General features: G+C 38.1%; 1 long non-coding RNA gene across 1 annotated transcript in view; it reads right to left on the bottom strand.

The window, feature by feature from the left end:
- LOC131516789 (uncharacterized) overlaps window positions 1–17,600 on the bottom strand; it is a 38,738-nt gene extending 21,138 nt beyond the window's left edge. The window contains exon 1 of the long non-coding RNA XR_009264242.1: window positions 17,302–17,600. This is a non-coding gene — a long non-coding RNA (uncharacterized LOC131516789). The remainder of the gene's footprint in view (window positions 1–17,301) is intronic.
- Between the last annotated feature and the right edge of the window lie 9,412 nt (window positions 17,601–27,012).

Below are 27,012 nucleotides of genomic sequence, written 5' to 3'. Positions count from 1 at the left end.
CCAGAAGGAATTTGGATAAAGTAAACTTCTTTGCCTCAGAAGTCAGGCTCCTTTGCTGTGAGGAAGCTGATTCAGAAATACTTTTCACGAATTATAAAAGAAAGAGATAGACACCGTGTTAGTCACAGGAGTGTCTATTGCTGCATCACCAACTTCTAAATTCAGGGTTAATCATGTGACTTTATTAGGATCAGGAACAGTTCCTTAATCACGATTTTCACGAGTCCGTGGTGAGTACTGGATCTTTCGCACACTCTAAAGAGCCATACTTTGCTAATTTTGAAAACACACAACCTTCTAGTTTCTTCATGACAATTATATATAGCTGAAAAATCCTAATGGTATGTATCTTTTTTCAAAATAATGATAATAGTCCTTTCTTGATTAATTTGACATCTATTTATTATGGGCTATTTTTCAAAATGTTGCCACCACACCACAGCCCGGCTAATGATCATACTCCATTTCAATAATGGAATAGGGAAAAAAGCCATATTTTCATGCTTTTTTTCTATTATTCACATAAATAACTACCACTTGGACAATGCTTCATGGACCAAAGTACATAATACGTAAAGTGCTGTTGTAAAATGCTGTAAAACTAAAATTGGAAAATAAAGATCACCAAAATTGTTTCTTTTAATTGTGTGTATATTTGATAAAGAGAAGAGGAATTTGAAGATTTAAAAGAAGATTTTCATTGCTGGGGGTTTGCATTTTCAATTATAATACCCCAGATTTCCAACACCACCCCCCCACCACCACCAAAAAATAAGAAAGCAGACTGCTTTACACCTGCTGGTGATAGCAGTTTAATTTTGAAAAATGCCTCATCTGTCTCTGCTTGTAATAGATTAATCATATGACTTGGTTTATCTGTTTTTTGGGGGGGGTTTTTTGGTTATTTAAAGTTGTAAAGAGAAAAATCTATTTGAAGAGACTAGGTGTTTCTTCTTCTTTTGTTTAAACGTTATTTTAAAATCAAAAGCAGCTTATTTTTAAATTGACATATTCACTGCTCGTTGTGCCAAATTTCACCAGCACACAAACCCATTGTAAAGCAAACTGGAATTTAAGGGGCTACGGGGATTCCTACAGAGGTCATATTTTCACTCTGCCTAACTAAACCATAAATCGAGATTACAACAATAAATTATTTTTTATTATTTTGGCAGGAATAAGTACGGCCCTGAATTTTGAAAGATATTTGGGCTTAATTCATATGTTAAATAGGCCAGGATAAACCAGTGCTAGAAGAAATTGAAACTGGTCTTACATAGAGACCCGAATTAGGCACTCACCACCAGACTAATTAGTAATTGATAAATTTATTGTAAAAATGCAATTCCTTTACACTGCAAAGCCTAAGGAGTAGGATGATTTAAGGCTTCAGTTGCTTACAAACCTCATCTGGGGCAATCTTTTAAACTGAGGCATTGTTTTCAACGTGTTTTTAAGGTAACTGTAGTACTGTCTCTAACTAGTTAAAAACCTTCATCTCGCCACGAACCTACTTTCTTAGAAGACTCCTCTGTAGCAAACTGTTTGAAACCTCCCAAAGCGCCTCAATTTGTATTTCTTCAGCAGTTGCGATGAATATTACTATTAGCCCAAATGTATCACTTTCTCTTTTCAATTTTACTCAAGTTCATAGACAGCAATCTATCAAGCCATAATTTTATAGAAATCTCTCTTTCAGGTTTAAACGTGGTACACTGAATTTTAATAAGGGCCACTAGTTGTTCCAAGTTACTTTTTTTTGTTGTTATTCTAAGGAATTATTTCATGCAAAAAAAAAAAAAAAGTCTGCTGTGTGAGAAAGCATGTTTTCTTAAGTATTTAATCGGATATTTCCATACCACAACACTTTGTAGACATGTTTTTTTGCTTTGAAAACGTATCTTATCAGGGGTGGTTGGTGTAAAATTCTTGTCTGTTTTCTTACCTTTGAATTTGAGCTCTATTTATAAGGCTCAGCTAAATGATGTCTACAGCTAAGGAATTTCCTTAACTAGGGAGTTTTACATGAACACGATTAATAAAAAGTACCGCAAGGCATCGAGCAGGCTGTCAATGCCGGTTTCCTGTACATTCTAACCTTATCAAAGTGTTCCCCTTTGCAAAGAAGAAAAAGATGTGACAAAGTGGTTACATGCGAATCTGGTTTTCTCTTTCTACTATTTTCTTCTTGATATAATATATTTTTAGAATAAACAAAAGAAGGTGAACTCTTCATTCCTTATTTGTATATGCAAGTGAAATGGGGTCTCGTTGACTATGGAAGGCACTGGCCTTTCTCACATGGAACAAGCCACTAGAAGAAACTTAGTTTAGACGAAATGCAAATATTTAATCCTCGCATCTCTATTTTGAAATATAACATGGTATTTTCCATAAATCTATGTGCGATGACATATTTCATAACATTACATAAGGTTTTTCCAAGCATTTTTATTCACGGATGAACGGTTTGCAGAAAATCACAACATTGTACTATACTTCTCCAGCAAGTTAATTTTCGCTTTAATGTGAATATACAATTTATGGAAAAATAATAGTTATTTAGGTATGGCAGCACTTACCTGTTGCTGTGTGAAAATTCCTACCCTCAAAAATGTGCTTTTACTTTAATTATTAGTAGGCTACACCAATGCCTAAAGATTTTTTATGAACAGAACCTTCAATCTGCATTTTGGCTCAGGGCTCTCCTTTATAGACAACAGAAAATGGAACAGCGTGACATAAAGTCAAGTCCAAAAGAACATTTCTATACATGCCTCGACTTTGTTTTTTTGGTAACTGCCCTATGGAGACTGTCCTTTATTAAGATTCTTAATGAGGGTTCTGCCTGTATTTTTCTACCAAGAATGTCAAATAAGGTTCGAAGGCAAATGTAAACTGTAACACAAGTGACACACACTAAAAATAGCCCTATAAATCTGTTCATTTTGTTTAGATAGTCTCCAGAGTTGTAAAAAGTGGGACTGCTCAGCTTTATTATTTGTTTTGGAAAAACTAATTCTGCAGAGAATAGGCCACTGATAATGCTATATTAGATTAGAGAAGATTTATTAAGACTGTCCCTGGATTTAAATTTAAAAAAAAAAAAGGAAATTTTCTTCTGTTCTTATTTTCCAAATAATCTACGAGATCATTAACCGAGTAGACTCTACAACGGCAAAGAACTCTGCCCGTTTAGTCATTAGCACTAAGATTGTGAAAGAGTCATCATATTTATCTAAAATGAAATGGATTAAAATTTCAAATGTAGTTCTCATTCCTATTAACCTGTCAAATATGTTGTTTCCAATGTTTCCAGTGACAGAGCAACAATATTTATTATCCACCATACCATGAGTTTTTAAAAATAACTCCAGGAGAACATTTTTAGAACATTTACAAGCTGAATAGACAACTAAAAAAAAAAAATCAGACATTTCTGTGTGAAAAATAGCTATTGTAATTCGCAGTGTTTGATGGAGGGTGTATTTTTAGAAAACCACGTAATTTGAATTTGAGAAATTGAGTGGCGGAGCAACATTGAGGGGGCATGAGTCCTCTCGTGTGTTAAGGAGGTTTGAAAAAGTGGTTCATTTTTTTCTCTTGAGAAAAAGTTTAGGGGGTTTAAACTCTTCCTTTTCCCTCTCCGCATGACAGTCAATAGGATTTCTTGGATTGGCCGGATGGCTTTGCACATAAGCCAAGACTGATTGTAATCTAAGGCTTTCTTTTTGGATATCTTATCCCAACAGAGGCATGTATAAACAGACAAAATGGACTAAAATGGGCTGGAATCTGACCTTTCCAAAGAGAGGCAGTTCAAAAACTATACCAACTTTTCTTTTGAAGGAACAAGAAAATTGTCACTTAACAGAGCCTTACAGCTTAGTTCTTTTTTTTTTTTTCTTCCACATGGCCAGACTGTACACTCGAATTACTAAAAATATGGGAGTTTCCAGGGCTTTGGGCCTCCTTTTTTCCCCAGGGCCCTTCCCGTTGCACCCCCCCCTCCAAGTTCAGAAAGAAAAAAGTGTTGCTATTCATGTGATAATTGTCAAAACCATGATAAGTGCCAAACAAGACAGTGCCAAGAAATCATTAGTTCACTATACATCTCAGATTTCTGTAATGTTCAGTTAATGGGCCAGATTTCATCAGACCTTTTTTTCTTGTAAATTTTCCTTGGTGTTTTTTTTTTTTTCAAGCCACCTTTTAAAATAATTGTGTAAGCCAGACTTACAGTAATTCCGCATGACTTAAAATTCAATATTAAAAAAAAAACCTGAAATATTGTTTTTGATATATTCTTACATTCCATTCTCATTACATACATTTAAAAATGCCTACTTCAGAAAAACAAAACACTGTATGAAAAATTTACTGGCCCCAAATTACAGCTGAACATTGTATCTCAAGGACACAAACCATAAAAGGAAGATAAAATAACCAATCCATCTTAAAATTTAAAAAATGCTTCTGATGCATATGGAAAAATAATATCCAGAAAAATTAAGAACTTTTTTTTTCAAATCATCATGGTATATGTCAGTGCAAAATCTTTTACATAAATGAATTACATCTGATGCTTCAGATACATACAGTTTCATTGTATCTTTTTAAACATTTCATTGAAAAATGTCACCATGTAAAGAGCAAATATTACAATGATAGTAACCAACCAGGATTTTGAAAAGCAAAGGAAAAGGAATAGTACAATTTTTTGTTTGTAAACCCATTGACATAAATAGTCTGACCTGTCACAAAATACCTTTTAAGCTACCGTATGTTATGTATAGGCCAGTCAAAACTGATAACATTTTGCTTTCATCAGTTTTGTGTTATAATTCTGAAAACCTGAAATGTTTATTGTAGTGAGATAATACAATGTATGTAGATAGCAGGCATTCCCTAGACATGTTTACTCGAGTAGGAATTCATGAGTGGAAAACTGTTTGGGCTCAAGAACAGGGTTATTGCTTCTAAAAGGCAGCTCATGGGTTGTTTAATAGTATTTTAAATGTCTGCTAATGAGAGTCACAAAAAAGCACAGAAGAGTAGAGAATTGGTTCCAGAGGCGATCACACAGTAGTCAAGAAGATTAACATGCCACTAGGGGACAGCAGAAAGTCACAGAATAGGTAGTGCCAGAGAGACCAGAACAAAAGGCTTTTCTTTGTGAGAGAGAGAGAGAGAGAGAGAGAGAGAGAAACCAAGATGTATTTCCAAACCAAAATCCTTTACAAGTGAAGTGTTTGTAACTATATTTTTTAAAAGCAGGAAAAAATATTTGTAGGGATCTATTTTTAGATTTGCTAAGCTCTGTGTACCAGAATGTTATAAAATATACATAACCATCATCTTGGCAAAATAAATTCAAATACGGACTATCCTATTTTCTGCGTTTGAGAATGAAGGAAACTTTCAAACATCAGGAAAAAAAAATAGCCCATTACAAAGCACATTAGACCAAACCTATCAATGACAAAGCACAACTGTGAAATATTGACATTTGCTCAACAAAGCTAAACATAAGCAGAATCCATTCCATTTTCAAAGAGGTAGAGGGACCATTTCAAGAAATAAAAGTAACTAGAAAATTGATCAAACTAACCAAGGAATCTAGAAATCCAGCTAATTACCCATACCCGTGATATAATATATGTGTAATCTTTAAACACAATTTCGATTATTGGTTTAGGTTGTAACGTAGTTCAAGGGGGACTGGAAATTTCAACCTCTGCAATGATTTTAAAACCTAATGCACATTCTTTAACAACAACTTGCTAAAATGGTCCTTTATACACCTAAGTGTCATTTTAAGTGCAACAGATTCTGCAGTCCCAGGTGATATACCTGTAATGCAACATTCTTATCAAATGACAACCAATCTTAGACTCTAAATTTTTTGAATTCGTGGATCACATTTCTTTGTTTGCTCCGCATAAGACCTAGATCACTGTCTACTCAGTTAATTCTCCTGTGATAAGGAAGGTTGATGAGTTTTGCAATCATTTTTTTCTGGATTATAAGACTGCTTTTTACATTCTATGTGTTTTGGATCTTGTTTGGTGTGTTATAGATGGTACCACCATTCACTTAGCACACAATCACGGTTTTCCCATGTCATGAGACCAAAAGGCTGGCTAAGACTTGAGAAGTTACTTAGCCCGTTTCCCCATTATTTTTTTGTTTTTTTTTTTTATAAAATTGGGCATAAAATATGGCAAATCTGTTTGTGAGTCGTATTTTTAATATTCAAGGGCATCAATATAACAGAATTTTTAAAAAATTGCTAGTGGCTGGTATATATTGTACACATGAATACTTAGAATTCTTCTCCCCCCAACCAAAACAAATTTTTTATTAGAATTGTACATTTATCCCAAATACATGCCATACCCTCAAATCTCCATGGTTTTGTCTTTACCTGTTTTATCTCCTTTTTTTCCTGTAGCATATTTTCCCTTATCATCAAGTGTTCTAACTCTTATAACACTTCTAGAATTCGGTATTTGTTGCATCCCAGATGGCCTTTATCCCTAGATCACAACTCTTCATTGTCTCTTTTCCTCCATAGGTTCCCGTTTTATAGATTTCTGGTCTCTCTTTTTATTCTGCAATTTGGATTAACTCCAAAACATGATAATAATAACTCCCTCAACACATTCTAAATCCTGAGAACCCTCTCCCTGCACTTCCCCTGATCTTCCCAATATCTTGCCTAAATCCCATCTACTGCATTGAAAAACTGCTGTCTTGTGCTCTCCTCAAAGGAAACAGAGACCAGCTGTTCACCTCTACCTGCAACGGACTGTGTTCCTTCATGAACTTGAAGCCTGCTATTAATTCCCTCCAAGTCTGTTCTTCTCCAGACTAAACAAGGCCAGTTCTTTTACCCTCGTTTCATTGGGACTGTTTCCCAACCATGTAGTTATTTTGCTGCTTCCTTGGGATTGACTCCAAATTTTGCACGTTCACTTAAGTTGTAGGATCCTTAAAAACACAGTATGATGACATGGAACTGATTAACAGTGCATACAATGTGGATGGTTATTTATGTTCCCTAAATTCTTTGCTGACTGTCTATCAGTATTTTGTCTTTGAACAATGGGTTTCTGTTTTCAACCCCTAAAATTAGCTTGTGATCCACTGTGGCCTCCTGTATCTTTTTTCTTACTGTGATTGAACAAACCTTTCCTTTTTTTAGACTTGAAGTTTATTTTATTCTCTCCGCCAGTTCATTGCTTTTACTTTTTACCGAGAACACTCGCTCTATTTTTTCTACTTGCTTATCTAACTATTCTTCCTTCCCTTTGGGTGTTCGCCATTGCTTAAATTCAGATCACAGTATCTTGGAGAGGTATCAAAATCCCAACAATAATTCTGTATATATTTGGTTTCCTGAAGCACGCTCTTAATAAATAAGATTAGTGAGTTTTGAAGAAGGAACAATATCTGGAAAAGATTAATATTACATTGAAAGCTAGATAATTTTTCCTTTCAGACAGGAAAACTTGGTTCGTGTGGCATGTGGGAAAGAAAGAGGGAGAGTTGCGGCGGGTGCTTGTGTGTAAGTGTGTAAGTAAGCATAAGTTAACTTGTACAACACTGGAGCATTTAGCCTTCACCCTGTTCTTACCTCAGAAAAGACCTGAGACTGTGATTTTCCTCACAACTGCACACTCTGTCATGTCTAATACTTTATCTGTCTACATAGAGAGATAGAGAAGATAGATATGAATAAAATTATATCTAATCTCCCCCATCCCTAACACTGGTGAATTACAGTTATCTTTCAGCACGTTCACCTTGTAGAGGAGGTTATTACACTTAGAAATTATATTAAGTTTTCCGTCCGAAGAGAAAAAGCTATGGAATGATTCTGCAAATTCTGAGTGCGTCCCACTGTGGGTCATTGATGACTAAAATGATCAGTGATAACAATGAGAAGAGAAGAGAGAAAAGTAAAAATTACTGTGTACTCCTGTCATTGCCCAAATATTGTACTGTGAAAGGGAAGAAAGCAATTGCAAAATTATGTAGATTCAATAGAAAATTACGATTTACTATGCTGATTTTCAATAGCAGTCATCCAACATAAAAGAATAGCCCTATGTTGCACAAAATGATCATTATTTCTTTGTGTTATATCACAAACTTAAAAGAGAGAGAGAGAGATCATAAGAAATAGGAAACTCCTTACACCAAATTATCCATTCATCTCCAAACTAGCCTTTACCCACCCCCCAAAATGGAGGGCAAGAAATAAATGAAAAAATATAAACCCTCAACATTTTATTCTCACTCTGGCATTAGCCTATAACCAGGAGACACTCCAGCATAGACAGTCCGGGACACTTTTGTCTCCAGCGCCTTCATGCAAGCTGCTGAAATTACAAAGAAGAGTTCACTCTACTTAACATCTGTCTAGTGCATATGAGCCCTTTTATTGTTTCTGAAACTTTTCAGTTACCTTCATGAAGAAAATATTACCTTCAAGTAAGAGGACAAAAGTCAAGGTCTACTTCTGCTTATATCGTTTCAATTTACAAAAAATCAAAAGCCAAATAAATAAAACCTTGGGGAGAGTACTATAGCTGTCATTTGGCACATGGGGAATCTAGCCGGACTGTTTACTTACATAGGAGTCTTATCTGGAGGTCAGAAATGTAATCAAAAACTAATGAAATACAAAAGGAAACCAGTGAAAGATAAAATAATCCAATCTCAACATGTCCTACGTAACCCATTAATGGTTTTTGCTTGAGGTCTCCTAAAATGATTATTCCTCTGGAAATAATTGGGTCTTTAGAAATAACACTCTATGGGGGCACCTGGGTGGCTCAGTCGGTTAAGCGGCCGACTTCGGCTCAGGTCGTGATCTCACGGTCTGTGAGTTCGAGCCCCGCGTCGGGCTCTGTGCTGACAGCTCGGAGCCTGGAGCCTGTTTCCGATTCTATGTCTCCCTCTCTCTGACCCTCCCCCGTTCATGCTCTGTCTCTCTCTGTCTCAAAAATAAATAAAGGTTAAAAAAAAAAAATTTTAGAAATAACACTCTATGTAAAAGATCCCTAATGAACTTTCTGAAATATTTAAAAGTGGAAAGAAATGTACAAGCACACTGGAGATTGACTGCAACGGACAGGACACACCTTCCTAACAGGTTCATTTCCATGTGGCGTGTGCAGAAGACAGGTGAGTTGGAGCCTCCGATTCATCGTCCCTTGCGTGAACAGACACCTTGGCTGGGAAACAGGGACTTGACTAGTTTTGTTTCCCTTTCACTATCTAGGACTTTCCCTTCTGATCAACTTCCTGAATATTATCCCATTTTTCTCTGAAACTCTACCTTTTCTTCTCCTCTTTTTCTCTCTCTCCATGTTCAGTAAATCTCACTTCCCTATAACAATTATATTTATTATGTTAAATTATTTTTATATTTTGCCTTCGTGATGCCCCTTCCTTATTTTCCCATCCCTAAATCATTTCTACCTTTCTTTCTATGTCTTTTCTCCTTCAGGCCCTCTCTGTCCCCTCCAGCTTTTTCTCTTATTCTGTCACCTCAGGGTGCGGCTGAATGTACTACTCTTTTGCCTGTCACTCCGTGCACTCCTCAGAAGCAGATCTCTTTTTCACATCTCCTCCCATGTGGTCCGTGTGCACATTTGGGAAGGCTGACTAATGCACTGGGCCAGCGTTGGGGAAAGGGGTCATTAGACCCCCCCCCCAAAATGCAGAACGTCTCAGGAAGAGTAGATTTTTCAAAATATTTTATGTTAATGGAGAACACCAGAAGATGCAAAAATTAAAAAAGTAATATCCATAAAATATGATCCCTCTATGTTTCAAACACACTGCCTTTATGTTCTACAGGTGTTCAAGACCAAGTTGAAGCACATTCATTTAAAAGATCTCTTGCTCTTTTATTTTTCCTTTTCATTTCCCAGAAGGTTTTAAGTGAATTCTTTAGCACAATTCACTAAAAGGAAGATAGATGCATTTGTCTACTAAATCTGAATACTTTGGTTTGGCTCCAACAAAATACATTTTAATAAGTCTGTTCTTAGTGGAGACACAGTCTAAGTAAACTATTGTGCATTTCATTTGTAAATAATTTATTATGGAATACAAATGACCACACTTTCTAACATGTCGAAAGCAACAGGAGGCAGAACTTGCCATAAAGGTTCACCATTAGCCCAACTAAATTTTTGTCAAGACTGTATGAAAGACATAGTTAATATTTAATTTTGCTTCTATCACTGAAAGGTTCTGGCGTCTACCTTACTGCAATGATATACAAAACTGAATTGAGTCTTCCCATTTTGGTGGTAGGAAAATGTTTTATTTCGCCACCAATGAAGCAATCTGAGAAACTGAGTAACTGTTAATATACTAAACTCTAAAAGGAATAATGAGCATTTATGTGTGTATTCAGCAATGACTATGATGCCACCCCCCAAAAAAATCTCTGATGGGTTTTCAATCTTGGGATCTCCCCATCACAGTCTAGGAGACTAGAGAACAATAGATGGGTTTCATATAGCACCTGATTGATATTTCCAGGGTGTGAAAGCCTCCACTGGCAGATTAGGCTGATATTGCATATTCAAACACATACAATGATATATTTGTCATTGCTATTGACCTTTATCTCTCCAGTTTCCTGACAACCTTCTACAGTTATTGACATTACAAATACCAGCAACAACGTGCAGGGCAAAGTATAACCTTTCATTTACCTTCATGTCCCTCAAATGACTCGTGTAGGTAGTTTCAACAAAAGCGGCAAACAATGATACTGTTGATTTTTTTTTCCTTAACTTGCTAAAATGTTTTCCATTTTCCTCTTGTTCTCAGAAAATCATGCCAATAACTCTCTACAAAGGAAACGATTTCAAATGAATACAGGTAATTAGAAGTGTCAAGAAATCAGCAAAGTAGGGTGTCTGCCATCATTTCTGTGGAAAGAGTGCCAGATTCCCTTTCAAAAAGGTCTTTGTCATTTTTTAATAGAAGGTAATTAACGTAGACTACAGTAGAATGTACAGGATCCCAGTTGCTTGTCTTTCTTGCCATAGAAATGGGACCATAAAGATGTTTTGATATCTAGAAACAATCTTTTGAGGTTATTTTTAAATGACTTTTAATTACAAAAGTAGTCCTTTTTAGTCTTTCCATTTTCAAAGAAAAAAAGATTTAGAAAGGGCATATTTATTAGGAGACAAAGGAAAGAAAGTTTTACAAGGAAAAATTATCTGGAAAACGAAACAACAGAATTTTACAAAGCTGACAAGAGTTGAGGATGCAATAAATTAGCCTCTATTTCAAATGTTTCCAGCAGTAAGAGAAATAATGTGTAACGTCCTACAGAAGGTAATTACACACTTTCAATACTGTAATACCTTGTACTGAATGGGATCTTTGTTTTCTCTCTCAGGCAACACTAAACTGACTATTTGGCTCTATTAAAGCCACCCCTCCATGAGATCAGCGATAAATGTCTCATGGGTATTTACTAAACAGGAGAATTTTTAGGACCATTCCCATTCTTTTGGGGATAAGGATGAAATTTAGCTCAATTTTGAGATTATCTGAAGGTCATAATTTCCTATTACATGCCATACGAATGGAATAATCCTTCCAAGTTTATGTTTGACATGTATTTGCATATGAAAGTATGCTCATTTCATCGCTTGGTTCTCAAGAAACGGAGATGTTCCCTCATTTAAGGTTTTGTTATTTGAGGAAAGCAAAGCAAAGTCTCGGTTACAAAAAAAATGTATCTCAAAACTTTGAAGTTTGAAGTGAAAACAATGAGGCTATTTCTATCCTGATGATTTTAACACTGAAACATTCATTAATTTGGGATTATGATAGAACTATGCATAAGCATTCATAAATATAACCATCATTATCTATTACTAAGAATAAGATGGACTGGAGACAAGATACAGCCAGACTCCCATAATAAATCTTTTTCAGTGCAACAAGTGGAAGAAGATCCTGCTCGTTTCTTAAACCTCTATCCTGAGATTATCCTTCTTCATGGAATCCACACCACTCATCAAACAAACAAAGGAAAAGCACTAAACTACAACCTATGTGCTAATCACATGTTATTCTTTGTACCAATATATGGTTCTAGGGACCATGATTTAGTATATTTTTGTTTTTAAATCAGTCAAATCAAGTCTTCAGAGCCGATGAATCTGGTTATCTGGGCAGGACTGGCATTTAACTAAAGTCTGGCATTAAACCAATGTTTAAAGGGCAGTGCGAACTATCACAGTATCATTTTTGATAGATATTCCCCCAAAGGTAGAAGTGGCAAAGTAGTCATTAAGACAGAGTCTAGGAAAAGTGGCCTGGTTGATAATGTTCCAATTGATCAAGCCCCAGGCAATGTTCATAAGTGATGAACCTGAGTTTTAACTCTCACTTGGTAAAAATAATCAGAGATTATTTTAATTATTAAAGATAAAGCATATTTCAGACACTGAGGTGAATTCACAATATGATATGGGAAACATAGTTAAGAACACAGAACACAGGCAGAAAGATGGACAGAGAAGGTGGAAAAAGAGTGTGGGGTCTGAGAAGCACTTCAGCATCAAGGAAGAGAAAGCTGGGCTTCAAGGACCTGAACTCAACCAATAGTTCTTTCTTGTTTATTTGACTCTTCTTTTAGCCCCAAGATAGTGAGTGGTCAGGAAAATAAGCTTTCTATGGCAGGATTATTTCAAGCTGTGCTGTCTCATCCTCTAAAATCATATAATCTCAACTAAGAGCCCTAACTCAATGCTTTGTCAGAGCCTATACCGTAAAACCCTTCCCAGAATCAAAGGCAGTGGGATGAGTCATTTGAAAGACCATATTCTAAGTATAATGGTGCACAACTGGTCTATATCTTACCCCTTCCCCTCCTTTCTTACTTATAAATAAAAAATTCCATTAGGATGTGTCACATTATTGCCCTCTGCCAATGACAACGAAGACCAGTCATTTCTTCCAATACTTATGGCTTAAAAAGCAGATGAACCTATTGGTTAATCATCAGTGAAAAATAATAACAAAATATTAGCCATGCTCCAACCAAAGATTAGTGGCTTGGGGGGTGCCTGGGTGGCTCATTCGGTTAAGCGCCCGACTCTTGATTTCGGCTCAGGTCACGATCTTCCAGTTTGTGAGTTTTCGCCCCGCATCGGCCTGCACTGACAGCGAGAAGCCTGGTTGCGATTCTCTCTCTGCCCTTCCCCCGCTCTGTCTCTTAAAATACATAAATAAACTTTAAAAAAAAAATCAGTTTCAAAAAAAAAAATTACTGGCTTCATTTCTTGCTTTTCAAATGAAACTTACATTTCAGGAAGGGCTGGTATTCAGCCAGGAGATAACAGAACAGGCCATGTTGACTGTTAAAATAGTGAAATACTGCTATTCACATCGCACGACCTGCTCTTCCTCCTTGAGGACCATGATTTTACCACCCTGGCTCCTCATCCCCAGAATACCTACCACCAAGCTCATTCATGTTATGCCTGCCAACAGCTTCAGCAACATGACTGACGTCTCTTCTTACTGGTTTGTGCCTTTACTACACCAGTTGTTAGAAATTTCTATAATTACCCCTGATTCTAGCTCCTCCTTCCATGCAATGGGTTAATTTATTAAACCTCTTGGGTATATATTGTGCAGCCGGGAAAACTTACTCTATACAAGTCACATTTATATTTTCATGGCTAATTCAGTTGATTGATAAAATCTATACTTCAATTTTCCCGTCAAATTATACCTTCCGCACTACTTATGCTTGTCCATGGATTTGAGCAGAATCAAAGATATATTAGAGATTAGCTTTGGCCCAGCCCGGATACACTTCTGCCGCCCTTCTCTGCACAGAGGTAGGATGACACTCTATTTGAAAGGGAAGGTTTATCAGGCTCATTAATTTTCATAATGGAATACCAGCTTTACCACCCGCGAGTCAGATATCTAAAATATACAGCTCTCACTTCAACAATCAGCAATTCAAATATTATTGTGGGTCTATTATAGACCAGGCAATTGGCAACATATAATGTTCATGCTTACAGCACATGGAATTCAATTTTTAAGTGACTTCCATCCACCTTCTGCCAAAGCATGGTCAAGACAACCAGTATTTGAGAAAGTCTAAAAAATATATTGACTCTCCATTTCTCTCAGATTATCTAAATTCTATTCCAGAACCTACTTTAAGCAACAGAAAAGAGTAGAGCTGGACTGTATGAATTTGACACTCTGTAAAATCGCTCTCATTAAATTAGCTAGGGTTATCGGAATTCAATACAAGAGATAGTACAATGAAAAACTTTTTTGCATTTGCATCTTCCCTACATTAATTATCCAACATGTTAATCTGACTCCCAAATGTATATGTCTAATCCAGACCAGTCGGAACCCACTTTTCTAACGACCTCTTCGATATCTATCTCCACACTGCCTCGGTGACACCTGAAATTCAACATATCTAAGACCCAGCTGGTTAGTTCCCTTACAGATCTAGTAGTCGTTCAGAGATTCCTTATCTCAATATCTTTATGTATCCACAAGGGGCAAGTTTGAAATTTGGGAGTAATCCTTGACCTCTCACTCACCTTCGCCCTCATATTAAAACTATTATCGAAGCCCGTTAATTTCATCCACTGCATATCTGTCAAATCTGTCTACTTCTCACCATCTCCACACTATCATCTTCCACCCGGACACCATAATAGCCACCTCAACGGCCCTCTGCTTCCACTCCAAATACCGTCTGGTCTAGACTGTGGGGTAATGTTTTCCAAATACAGATCTGATGATCTTCTTCCTCTGCTCAGAAATCTTCAAAGATCTCGGGTCTTTCAGGCCTACAAAGTTCTGCTTTGAGTGGTCCCAGCACACACAGATCTCCACTACCTCCTCATGCCAATCCCCTCTCCTTTTGCTACCTAGACCGCAGCCACATTGCCTATATTTTAATTCCTCAATCCTCTTCTCTACCACTGAGACTTTGAACACACTGCTCCCTTTGTTTCATCTCACCCCTTCCCCCAGATCATAGCCTCTCAAGCTTTACTGTTCAAAGGAATTACCTATGGATCTTGTTAAAACAGAAGTAGGTTCTGCGTCATAGGTCCAGGCTGGAGCGTGAGATTCTGCATCTCTAAGAAGCTCCCAGCTGGTGCCCATGCTGCTGGTCTATGGGAAGCACCTCGAAAGGAAGCATCTAAATAGCTTCCGTGGATCCTTGAGATTTCGGCTCTAACATCACTTCTTCAGGGAAACCTCTCCTAAACCCCAAGTCTAGCTCATATTCTCTTGTTATATGCTTTCATAGCACTGTGCTTCTTTTCACATGGCAATTATCTCGCTTTGTAATTACAAACTAATGTAAGGACCCATGGCCATTTTCTCCACTATTGTACTCTCCATAAGGACAGAAAACTATTTTGCTCGCCACTGAGTCCCTAGTGACAGGCATAATACTGAAGCCACGAAAGGCATTCAACAAATAGTTGTTGGATGAATAAATAAAGGAGAGAGTAAAGGATTCATGTTATAAATTGTTGGAATTTAGTATCAAAGTTTGCCCCTACTGAGGAATACATAAATATTTTCTTGTATTAAATGAAAGCCATATAACCCGTCACATTTTCCTTTTTTGCCTTGTCTATAAAGAGCACTCCTGAATCACTATTGTAGTAATCAGTTTAGTGAAGGTTTTAGTTTTCAATTATCATAATTTCACTCCATTTTTCTATGTTTGCGATCCCTTGTTTTATCCTAATTTTTAACTGTCTTGCGTGTTGATGTTTTATGGAAAGCTGCACCAACTCCTTTTTGGAAACAGTCAAGTAAAAACTACTTTAAAAGTTATAGGTGAAGAGATACACTTGGTACATTTGTAGTTATAGACAATAGATAAAGAACTCAAAGTCTGGAGGCCAGCAGTTGGCATCTGAATCATGGCTTCATGAATTAATAGTAGTGGGTCTTGAATAAGTTACTTACAATTACATATTTAATAGTTATTTCTATCACTATTAAGAGGCACAGTCAACAGATGGAAAAATATTCCCATGTTGAGTTGCCACTAATTTCATATCATAAAATTTAGACTACTGCATAGACCAAAACTTTGAAAACGTACAGTAGGCATAAAATTGGGGCAGCCATCAGTGAGAATCTATAAAGGTGAGTATGATCCAAAGGAAAGACTCGAGGTCTCTGTAAAGATAGAATAACATTGCCTCGCGTTCAAATAACATTAGACACAGTGTGATTAATTGATTTGAACACAGTCATAAAGGCAGCCAGTGGTGAAAGTACACATCTGTCAACACAGAACCCAGAACTAATTCCTATTCCATAACTTTTGATTCTTCAATGATAGCATGATATCCAGCATTAAATACCTAGATATCAAGAAGAGCATTTTAACTGTTGAAAGTAAACTTTATGGCATAATAAATAAAGTTGGACAAATCATATTGAATATACTTGTCCCCAAACTGAAGATGCCATAAAAGACTCATATGATATACTGCAATTGAATAGAAATGTTGCCCTCAGGGAAGCTTCTGTTAAAAAAAAAAAAAAAAAAAAAAAAAGCGTGTGCTGTATTCCCTATGTGTAAAAAGTACTTAAGCTTAACTGCAACTTAAAAGTTAATTGATAATCAATATAAAATGTAACATCAAGGGCAAAACTCAGCTTCTAAATGAATATAAAGGGAGGTCTCATTATCTTCAAATCGGGGCCAGGTGAGAGCCGCTGAGAATAAAAGTGAGGTTGGGTATAAGGACGGCAGTTTATAAAGGCCCCGCATGAGGTTGTAAGTGGATCTACTTTAAGTAGCCCATAGGCGATCCAGGAGAAGTTTAAAAGAGAGGAAGAGAAGGGAAGTGAGACAGTATCTCTTCCCAGACTATGAACGAACGTTACTTCGGCAGCTGGGTGGCCAGGCTGCCGTGTACATTTCATTCCAGCGATACCAGACGAAAAAGAAGCAAGTTCTTCACAGCAAAATCTCAAAGTCGGCAAAAATTCTCCCGGGGTATTAGGGAGTTTGTCTCGCCTTTTATTTTTCAGCTTTACATCTGTAATTCATGAGTCTCCAAATGGTATGCAAAAGAGACTTCTTAGAAGAGAGAAAAATGTTGATTTTAGTCTGAGAATGTATCAAACCCCAAACCTGAAATTAAAATTCAGAATAATTTATGCTGAGAAGTAGAGGTAATAAAGCCCCTTACGGGATGAAATCAACCAAGTTTCACTTACCTTCAATAAATGCAGGACAGCTCGAGAGGTATTTAGCAGAGTTCAAATGTTTTCTGTCATTATCATTCAGTCCCCCGTTGAACCTCTTCAGCAAACATTTGGTGGGATAATCAGGACTTTTCCTTTCATGCAGTGTTTTAAGGTTTCTAAGTTATGTATGTATAGACCTGTTCTTTTAAAGTTCAATTCCATTCAAATCAGCAGAAGGAACAAGTTCTCTCTTGTGTGATGGAACTTTTAAAAACATGCATATTTCTTTTACAAACACACACAGTACTGCAAACCAGAAGAATTCCATACAAAAGAAAATTTTCCTGTGGAAAGAGAGGGGAAAAATAGGGCTAATTTCTGGTTTAAAAAAAAATGACATACCACCTTCAAAAAAAGGGCATAGCTGTGGAAAAATAAAATGCAGCATTCTAAGGGCTGAAGTGTAAGAAAACCCTCTGTCATGAAAACATCCAAATATCTTTTGAACTATTTACACCATATGTGTCCCAATAAGGCTCTTTTCTGATTAAATAATGACAAGTAAGTGGAACCAAAGATGGCTTCAAAGACCCTTGAATCTTTACACAGCTTTTTGTAATTTTGCAAGTGTGAAATTTAGCTATCATTAAACAAATGTTCTAAAGCATAATTTTCTCGGTCTGTGAAAAATGTCTAGGGAGACGATGCCGTACCCGTAGTAGGCACTCAAAAATTACAAACACATAAATTAATAACAAATGAATGCTTAGGAAAGCAATCTTTATACAACGCACACACCATTTCTAAAATTCTGAGCACAGATTTTATTATGTGAAAACAGTGAACCTTACGTGGACAACTACCTCTTAAAATTAGTTGGGAACTAACAGGGTACAACATTGGGGTAATGGCCAAACACATGTGGAACACACAAGAAGGGGGCAACTGTACAGTCGTTCAAATTCTGAAAAGCTGTGGGGAGACGAGAAAATATTTAATAAAATGTCAAGTGTAAAAAAAAATCAGGAAAAAATTACATCTACTGTAAAATGTGAATGCTTTCATACTTAAAGAAAATAAAGAAGGGTTAAAACGTGCGACAATTTTTGATAGCGGGTATCTCTAAGTAAAAGGGTTATAAATGTTAACTTTTAACTTTAGATGAAAGTGCCCTTCAACGAGCATGTAAGTAAGACTTGTAAGATTCTGAACAAAAAGATGTTTTTTGGAAGGGTAAGAGAAAGTGCTATAATGTTATACCTTTTAAGATCTAAAACTCCTTTTAAGAAAATGTGGCTGTGTAAGCAGTGTTCTACGAAACCTAGGGGCAGCTCACGGATTCAGCGGCACGGCCCTGACCCTCTCAGAGAACTCCAGAGTACTAGCAGCATCTAGATGAGATCATGATGCCTCAGACTGCCCAGGCAAAGGAGAGGAAGTGCACTGAAACGAAAGGGCACCATATGTTGAAGTAACTGTAGGGGAAATAAATCTAAAACTCCAGGGACACTTTAGATACCCAAAACTTTAGATTTCTACTCCATAAACATCTTCGAAAGCCAGTCACCAAGATACGTCCCCTTAATATACAAGAATGTAACAGTCCAGCCTTTGGTATCATAGATTTTCAGGAACTGATGGAGCTTAAAAGGGCCGTCTGCATGGCAGTTGATCTGATGCTTGCCGTCCTGGGGTCAGCATCACTGTCAAACAAATGCCTGGCTCTAGACATTCTTCTAGGAGACTTGCTACCTCCTATGGCCAATTTGACAGCTAGAATGTATTTTCTCTCTCCGTGTCTTTAGGGTAGCAACCACTTTAGCTTGATGAAAAGGAAATAGATTAACCAGGACACTTTTGGTTGCAATGGGGAAAAAAAATCACACTGGCTTAACCCAATGAACAAAACAGAGACATATATTGAGAGTTCCCGAGGTAAAGCTGGCTCATGTTCAACTGGATCCAGGACCTCAAATGTTAAAATCAGGGTTCAAGTTCACACTATCACTTGGTTCTGCCTCTTTCAGCTTCAGCTTCATCATCAGGCAATGCAAGTCTTCAGTTTTGGTGATGAGGTGGCTTCAGCAGCTCCCAGGCCCCAAATCTCTCCTCTCAGCAAGCCTCTTAGCACACACACATGTATACACATGCACACATTTTTTTTTCCCAATGGTTTTTAAAATATAAAAATTCTGAACCTAAACATTACGGTCCTGTATTGAGCTTTGTAACCTGCTTGAAGCGATCTCTGTGGTCAAGGGTATGAAATCCATTATCGGATTCCTTTGCAAAATGAACCCAAAGAACTGAGCATAGGGTCAGTTCCAGGGAAACTGTATGAAGTAAGAAACAAGAGGATGGAGTTACTCTAAATGAATGTCAGGGAAGACGAAGGAAGAAGAGATACTAGACAATAGATGATGGATGGATGGATGGATGGATGGATGGTTGAGTGGATGAATAGACATTCATATACTATAAAGTGATTTCTTTGCAGATATGCTCTCCAAGCCCTTGACAGGGAAGAAAAAGACAGAGTAGGGACTGTACCAATGGAAATGCAGGAAACAATTATTGCCCTGTATCACCATCACAGGGCTTTACAGGTTTTTAAAGAAGGAAACAGAAAAAATGAGCATAATGGTGAGCCATTTCACAAATATTATGGTGATATTAGCAAACAATGAAACAGAATCAAAGATAAATTTTATGATGACCCGTGCCATCTGCTGCCTGGCATGGTCTAATACAAAACTGAAAATTCTGTCACCAAGCACCACATGCCTTCAGCCTTTCGAGAAAAGCAGCATCCAGTTTATTCAAGGTGTTGGGCACAAAATGACTAGTCAGAAATTTACTTGCTTGAGTGACTATCTTTGATAATCCCACACAGCTTGTTGTAGGAGTAAATGTGTTAGATGTAGTTAAATGAATCTAAGAGGTGTGCCCTGGGTGAAAGATGAGTGTGATCATGGCTTGTGAAGACTGACTCAGACAGAACTTCTGTTGGAAGATGTTTCCAAAAACTGTGAAATAATAACTGATGGGAAAACCTTGGTGAGATAAACACAATTTAAGGGATGATGCTGAACGAAGACACTAAGTTACATGCACATCAATGCACCAACTGAGAAAGTCCTGAGATTTTCTTTTGAAATCACTACTTCTTTTTTTTTAATATAATTTATTGTCAAATTGGCTAACATACAGTGTGTAAAGTGTGCTCTTGGTTTCGGGGGTAGATTCCCGTGACTCATCACTTACATACAACACCCAGTTCTCATCCCAACAAGTGCCCTCCTCAATGCCCATCACCCATTTTCCCCTCTCCCCCTGCCCCATCCACCCTCAGTTCTCTGTATTTAACTATGGTTTGCCTCCCTCTCAGTTTGTAACTATTTTCCCCCCTTCCCTTCCCCCATGGTCTTCTGTTAAGTTTCTCAAGTTCCACATATGAGTGAAAACATATGATATCTTTCTCTGACTGACTTCTTTCACTTGATATAATACCCTCCCGTGCCATCCACATCGTTGCAAATGGCATGATTTCATTCTTTCTCATTGCCAAGTAGTGTCCCATTATATATATAAACCACAATTTCTTTATCCATTCATCAGTGGATGGACATTTGGGCTCTTTCCATAATTTGGCTATTGTTGAAAGTGCTGCTATAAACATTGGGGTGCATGTGCCCCTATGCATCAGCACTCCTGTGTCCTTTGGATAAATTCCTAGTGGTGCTATTGCTGGGTTGTAGGGTAATTCTATTTTTAATACTTTGAGGAATCCCCACACTATTTTCCAAAGCGGCTGCACCAGTTTGCATTCCCACCAACAGTGCAAGAGGGTTCCCATTTCTCCACATCCTTGTCAGTATCTATAGTCTCCTGAGTTGTTAATTTTAGCCACTCTGACGGGTGTAGGTGGTATCTCAGTGTGGTTTTGTAAAATCCCTACTTCTCAGTCAGGGGGGAAAAAATCTTTATTTTTTTTAAATAAATAGTTTTTTTAATGTTTTATTTATTTAAAAAAATTTTTTAACGTTTATTCATTTTTGAGAGACACAGAGAGACAGAGCATGAGTGGGGGTGGGGCAGAGAGAGAGGGAGGCACAGAATCCGAAGCAGGCTCCAGGCTCCAAGCTGTCAGCACAGAGCCCCACATGGGGCTCAAACCTACAAACCGTGAGATCATGACCTAAGCCAAAGTCAGAGGCTTAACCGACTGAGCCACCCAGGTGCCCAGCTTCTTAAGTATAGGAAAGATGTTGTGTGTAACAAGAAAGGAGCCACAAGCTACAAGAATAGGCTAGATGTAGGGTGTGTTATATCACACAGAGCCTTATAAACCATGCTAGAGATGTTAGTCTTTGTCCCAAGAGTAGTGAAAAACCACCAAATGGTTTTGAGCAGAGTGGAGTCAAGAGGATGTGCGATTCAAAAAGTCTACTCGGGCTGTAAGTGGGAAAATAATTATATAAGATTTAGGGACAGGAGTGCAGGCTGGCAGAGTACATATCAGAACTATGGTGGAGGGGAGTGCAGGGGTAGATGACCTAACAATAGAGAGGGAAAGAAGTGAGGGATCTTAAGAGGTCATTGACAGAACTCAGACATGAATTGGATAAGAAGAGGGAGAGAAATTGAGGTGTGTAGGACAACCTCCATTTTTATGCCCACTGGTTATAGGTTCACTGAAATGAGAAACACAGGAAGGAGAAGAAACAGTCCCAGGAAGAGGGCTGGATTCTGAATTGTCTCGAATGCTTTGACTTTGAGGGGCTTTTGATATGTCTGCTTAGGAAAGCAGAGTAAACAGTTTGATATATGGATATTGAACCCAGAAAGGAAGTCTGAGCCAGAGACAAAAATATGGGAGACGTTTGATTATAACAAAGCACTTGGTGCCATATAGGGGTAGGGGGTATGAACAAGATCAGAAAGGAAGACGAAAAATAAGGTAACATTCCAGTCAGTTTGGGGAAATTTCAAAATCTAATGACCCAATATTGGGGGGGTGTATGCTTGAAAAAAAACCTCCAACCTAGAATGTCGTGCATGGTAACAGGAAAATCGGGCATGTATTTATAGAAGTCCAGAAAAGAGAAAGTTGGAAGAAAGAACTGTGGGCTTTGAAGTAGACTTCCATTACTGACAAGCTTCTGCAAATTTGGAAGAACCAACTCAAAGGAACCACCAAACAGCAAAAATTATTTCTTCAAGCCACTAAACTATTTTATTAAAATAACAGTAGTGGTCTAGTCTGATACTAAAAGCAGGCCTGTGTTCTGTAAAAGTTTAGTTAGCCCTACGAATAGAAACCTCCTACTTCAGATCATCCCCTAGTAAGCAATGGCTGCCACACAAGTATTGAGGGCTATTTTCCTGCCTCTCCCATACAGATGGGCGGAAGTGGGAGAGAAATCCCCCACTTAATGCCAGGAAAATCAAGGTGGGGGCAAATGCCCGCCCACAACCTGAGCCACAAAGGGAACTGTTTATTTTCTAGAGGCTGGTGGGAGGGGAGGTGGATTCCTCTGTCACTGCTGCCCCACATTGGTGGCAAAGAACTTAGCATAGAAATATTATAGGACAGATGCATTAAACTGAACTATAGCTCAAGTAAGCTTTCTTGCATCCACTGGGACTGAAATCAGACTAAGATCCTTTTCTCCCTGGGAAAATATTTTCTAAATTTGCCTTCATTTAAGGCAACTTCTCCTCTGATCCTGTCTCCAGTTAGCAACTTTGGGCCTGTGGCAGCCCACTTGTTCCAGAAGGCACAAGGCAAAGAAAAGAGAAGGCAATGTTTGCCAACGTTTATGTTGCTGGGGCCCCTGTTCACGATCCAGGAAGATACTGAGACAAAGAAAACACAGCAGTTGTTTCTCACAGAGCTCACTGGGGGTGGGGCGGGTGGGGGGCAAATGCCATCTAAGCTTCAGTCCACGGAGATGATATGGCCTTGATTTCAGACAGGCCGTTAGCATCCCTTATTCCACAAAAATGCGGTCTTCTTTCTCTTCGATCAGTAACTTCCTTAACTGACCTGGGCACTTGCACCACCTAACCGATCTGTGTGAGGGTGGACCTTAGGGGAGGAGACCAGGGACAAATGAAAAGTGCTTGTTTCCTGCCTTCCAAGGATCAGGAAGACCACGGGAGCTCTCCCTGGTGCTACTGCCTTGGTTGCTTGATCCTGTATTTGCTGTCACTTCTCTGTGCAAATCTCCTGCCAGAAATTCCACCTGAAAGGACTCTTATTTGTTGTTTCTGCCTCTGGCCAGCACCACTGGGCCACCCCCCTGTCCACCCCCACCCCCATCTCCACCCAATTTTTCTTCACTCTGCCACACATACTACTGTCCTTAGATGCAACTTTGATGATGTTCCTGCCTAGTACCCGCTCCAAACTCTCAAATCTTACAGTAAATTCTTAAGGATCTTCACCAAAAAAAATTCCAGAACTGGAGGGGTGCTTCAAGACTATTTAATGACTACTGATTGGTATTGTCCAGAGCGCACTGCTTAATCACGTTTTAGAAATCTTATGTTTCTAAGAGACCGATACTGCAAATAATATGCTAAATGCTTATATTTTTGCAGTCGCTAAATAGTTAATGAGGTTAACATGTGTGCTTAACACTTACCGGTGTGTGGTTTCAAATGATGCTAATGTACATTAACACTCCTAATTACAAGACCCCTGAGCACATTTCCCACACACTTTGCACCAAAAGGTCCACAGGGTGACTAAATCTAGACAGTTTATGCCTGACACCAAAATCCACCCAGACCCAGACAACTGGCGCCATGGCTTTGCCATGACTGTAGCCATGTAGGTCGAAATGGAAATAGTTAAGACCAGTTAAGACCTGTAATATGGAGACCACCACAAGGACTTCTGGCTTCTAGATCTGAACTCCTCATAAAGGTTTTCTCTAAGAGAGTGCATTTTTCTTCCTGAAATACAGTCTTGATCTGAGCTTTCACAGTTCATTAAATGTGTTCTTAACAATCTTAAAGCTTAGGTGGGGATTGAGAATAAAAGATCCAAGATCCCTTTTTTTCCCCCCCAAAAAAGACTGCTTCACCTCTATATAAATTTATAAATGCAGGTATGTAGACTTCAGGAAAAGGGCTATTGCTTGGTGCAAAGACCACTGCTATCCATTCAAATCCATTTTATTTTTCTGCAAGCATATAGACAACATTTCATAGCCTCCCTTGAAGTTAGAGTTAGGTCCCATGATGAAGATGATGAAGTTCTCACCGGTAGAATTTGAGCGGAAGCAATGTATGTCACTTTGAGGCTCGGCCTGTAACAACTCCCCTGCGGTGTGATCCTTCATGCTATTTCCCTTTCTGCCAGTCAGTTTCAAATGGTAAATGAGGACCTTGGGGATGACAGAGACACAAAGTAAAAGGAACCTGGGTCCCCGAATGACTCTGTGGAGAAGAGCTACCCTGAACATTTACCCAAGGCTGATAAACTTCTGTAGATTCAACTATTACATGCTTATCTCTGCTTGTCACTACAGAGAGCCTACCCTTGCTAACGGGGTACCCAGTTCAAGCTCCGAATGCAACAAGTGCGTTGGGAGGGAAGTAATATGCCTCCAGCATATACAGCATCTAAGTTTTAGGCTCTGAGTCGAACTAAGGAGCTGTGTACAAAACCTGGTTTAGGGGCGCCTGGGTGGCTCAGTCGGTTAAGCATCCGACTTCAGCTCAGGTCACGATCTCACGGTCCGTGAGTTCGAGCCCCGCGTCAGGCTCTGGGCTGATGGCTCAGAGCCTGGAGCCTGCTTCAGATCTGTGTCTCCCTCTCTCTCTGCCCCTACCCCGTTCATGCTCTGTCTCTCTCTGTCTCAAAAATAAATAAACGTTAAAAAAATTAAAAAAAAAAACAAAAAACCTGGTTTAGAGTCAATCATATCATTCCTTTGTGAGGGATAGGAACACACAGATGGAGTGCCTAAGATCACACATCTTGTATGCAGCAAAACTAATATTTGAACCAGAGTCCTAGACTCAGCAAGCAGGGTACTTTAAGGGTTTCCATTGGAGGATCATTAACTAACAATACTACTTTTCCATCGAACCCTAGCCTCTACAAATGTATGTCCTTTCTCATATGCATATTTCTAAGTTCTTTTGAAGTAACTTTTTATCCATTTTGTACATAGGAAACTATGGGACTGGAAGTTTGAGTTATAGAGAACACCAGTAATAAAAAGTAGATTTCAAAAAAAAATTTTTTTAAGTAGATTTCATAGCAACTAGTTTTTGGCGTTTCTTTTAAAAATGTGATCTCTCAGGGCCCCTGGGTGGCTCAGTCGGTTGAGCGTCCGACTTCAGCTCAGGTCATGATCTCACGGCTTGTGGTTTCAAGCCCCGCGTCAGGCTCTGTGCTGACAGCTCAGAGCCTGGAACCTACTTCGGATTCTATGTCTCCCTCTCTCTCTGTCCCTCCCCTGCTCGTGCATTCTGTCTCTCTCTCAAAAATAAATAGCCATTTAAAAAAAAATTTTTTAATGTGATCTCTCTTCTCAACCAAACCTATGTGTTTATAATGCACAAACCCTTATGGGTTTATCTCTTTTTCTCAGTATCTTAACAGGAATTTTAAAGTACAGATACTTCAATAGCTTTAATTGTGTCAAATTTCTGTCTCTATAACAAGTCTTAATGTAGATGCAACTCAGATTTTTTAAAATAACTTTTTCCCTCTGTCTATATTCTATGTGTAAGCCTTTGGGTTTAATTTTAGAAGCATCTCATAGATGCAAAGATGTAACAATCTGTGAATAATACTTAAGTCAATAATAGATACAATGCTGTATAAATTGTAAAGTTAAATGCTGTACTCTGTACAAAAAGATACCGCATGCTCCAAGGGAAGTCAGATTCTACAAACTTACAGCATCAATCATGATTTCATTGAAGACTTGACATAGTAATTAATGGTGTATCTGGCAAATATAGGTGCCTCTAATCATGTCTTGGACTGCATACCAAAATAATACCAGGCAAAGACTTTCAGTAAATTACTTTCATTTACTCTGCACAACTGAATAGAAATTCTTCTCTCTGAGTACTCTGGACAAATTACTTCTGCCACACGTGTAGTTTTGACTTGGACAAGAGAGTATATAGAAATAGTGGTGATCATTCAGGAACACGTTGACTGAATCAGATGATGATCAGTTATGATGCCTGGCTCAGGAGCTACCAGTTTACATTCTTTCTGGAAAGATATTTCTGCCTGGGTTTCAAAGACTGCCTTTGGATCTATTAAATCAAATTGGTCCTCAAGCAACTGTAAAAGTTGTGGAAAAAAGAGTTAACTACATAGAAAACATTTTCCTCCCCCTCATCCTAATGTCCAACCAGTCGGGAAAAATACACACGAAAACACTAAACTGTTTTTGTGTTTCTTCTTATTCCAGGTGATGTGTGTAATATTAAAACCTTACAATGTCCTGTATCGTTTTAACTATTAGCTATGCTGGCATGCTAGTCTTTGCATTAACACAATCATTTCTAGGCACTGTATTAAACATGACTCATTTTAATACTATATCAATAGGCCTGACCTCATAATAGATATTACTGTCCTAGGGATTTTAAATGTTGAACAGGGGTGTGTAGGTCAATGGCATATTAATAGGAGTCATCTATGCTCATGAATTGTTAATTATTTTTGTTGTTCAAATGTTTCTGAATTAAGAACATAAA

This window comes from Neofelis nebulosa, chromosome 7, assembly GCF_028018385.1.
Source record: "Neofelis nebulosa isolate mNeoNeb1 chromosome 7, mNeoNeb1.pri, whole genome shotgun sequence".
Taxonomy (NCBI): domain Eukaryota; kingdom Metazoa; phylum Chordata; class Mammalia; order Carnivora; family Felidae; genus Neofelis; species Neofelis nebulosa.
Note: the sequence above shows the minus strand (reverse complement) of the source record. Positions and strands in the feature narration are given on the sequence as shown.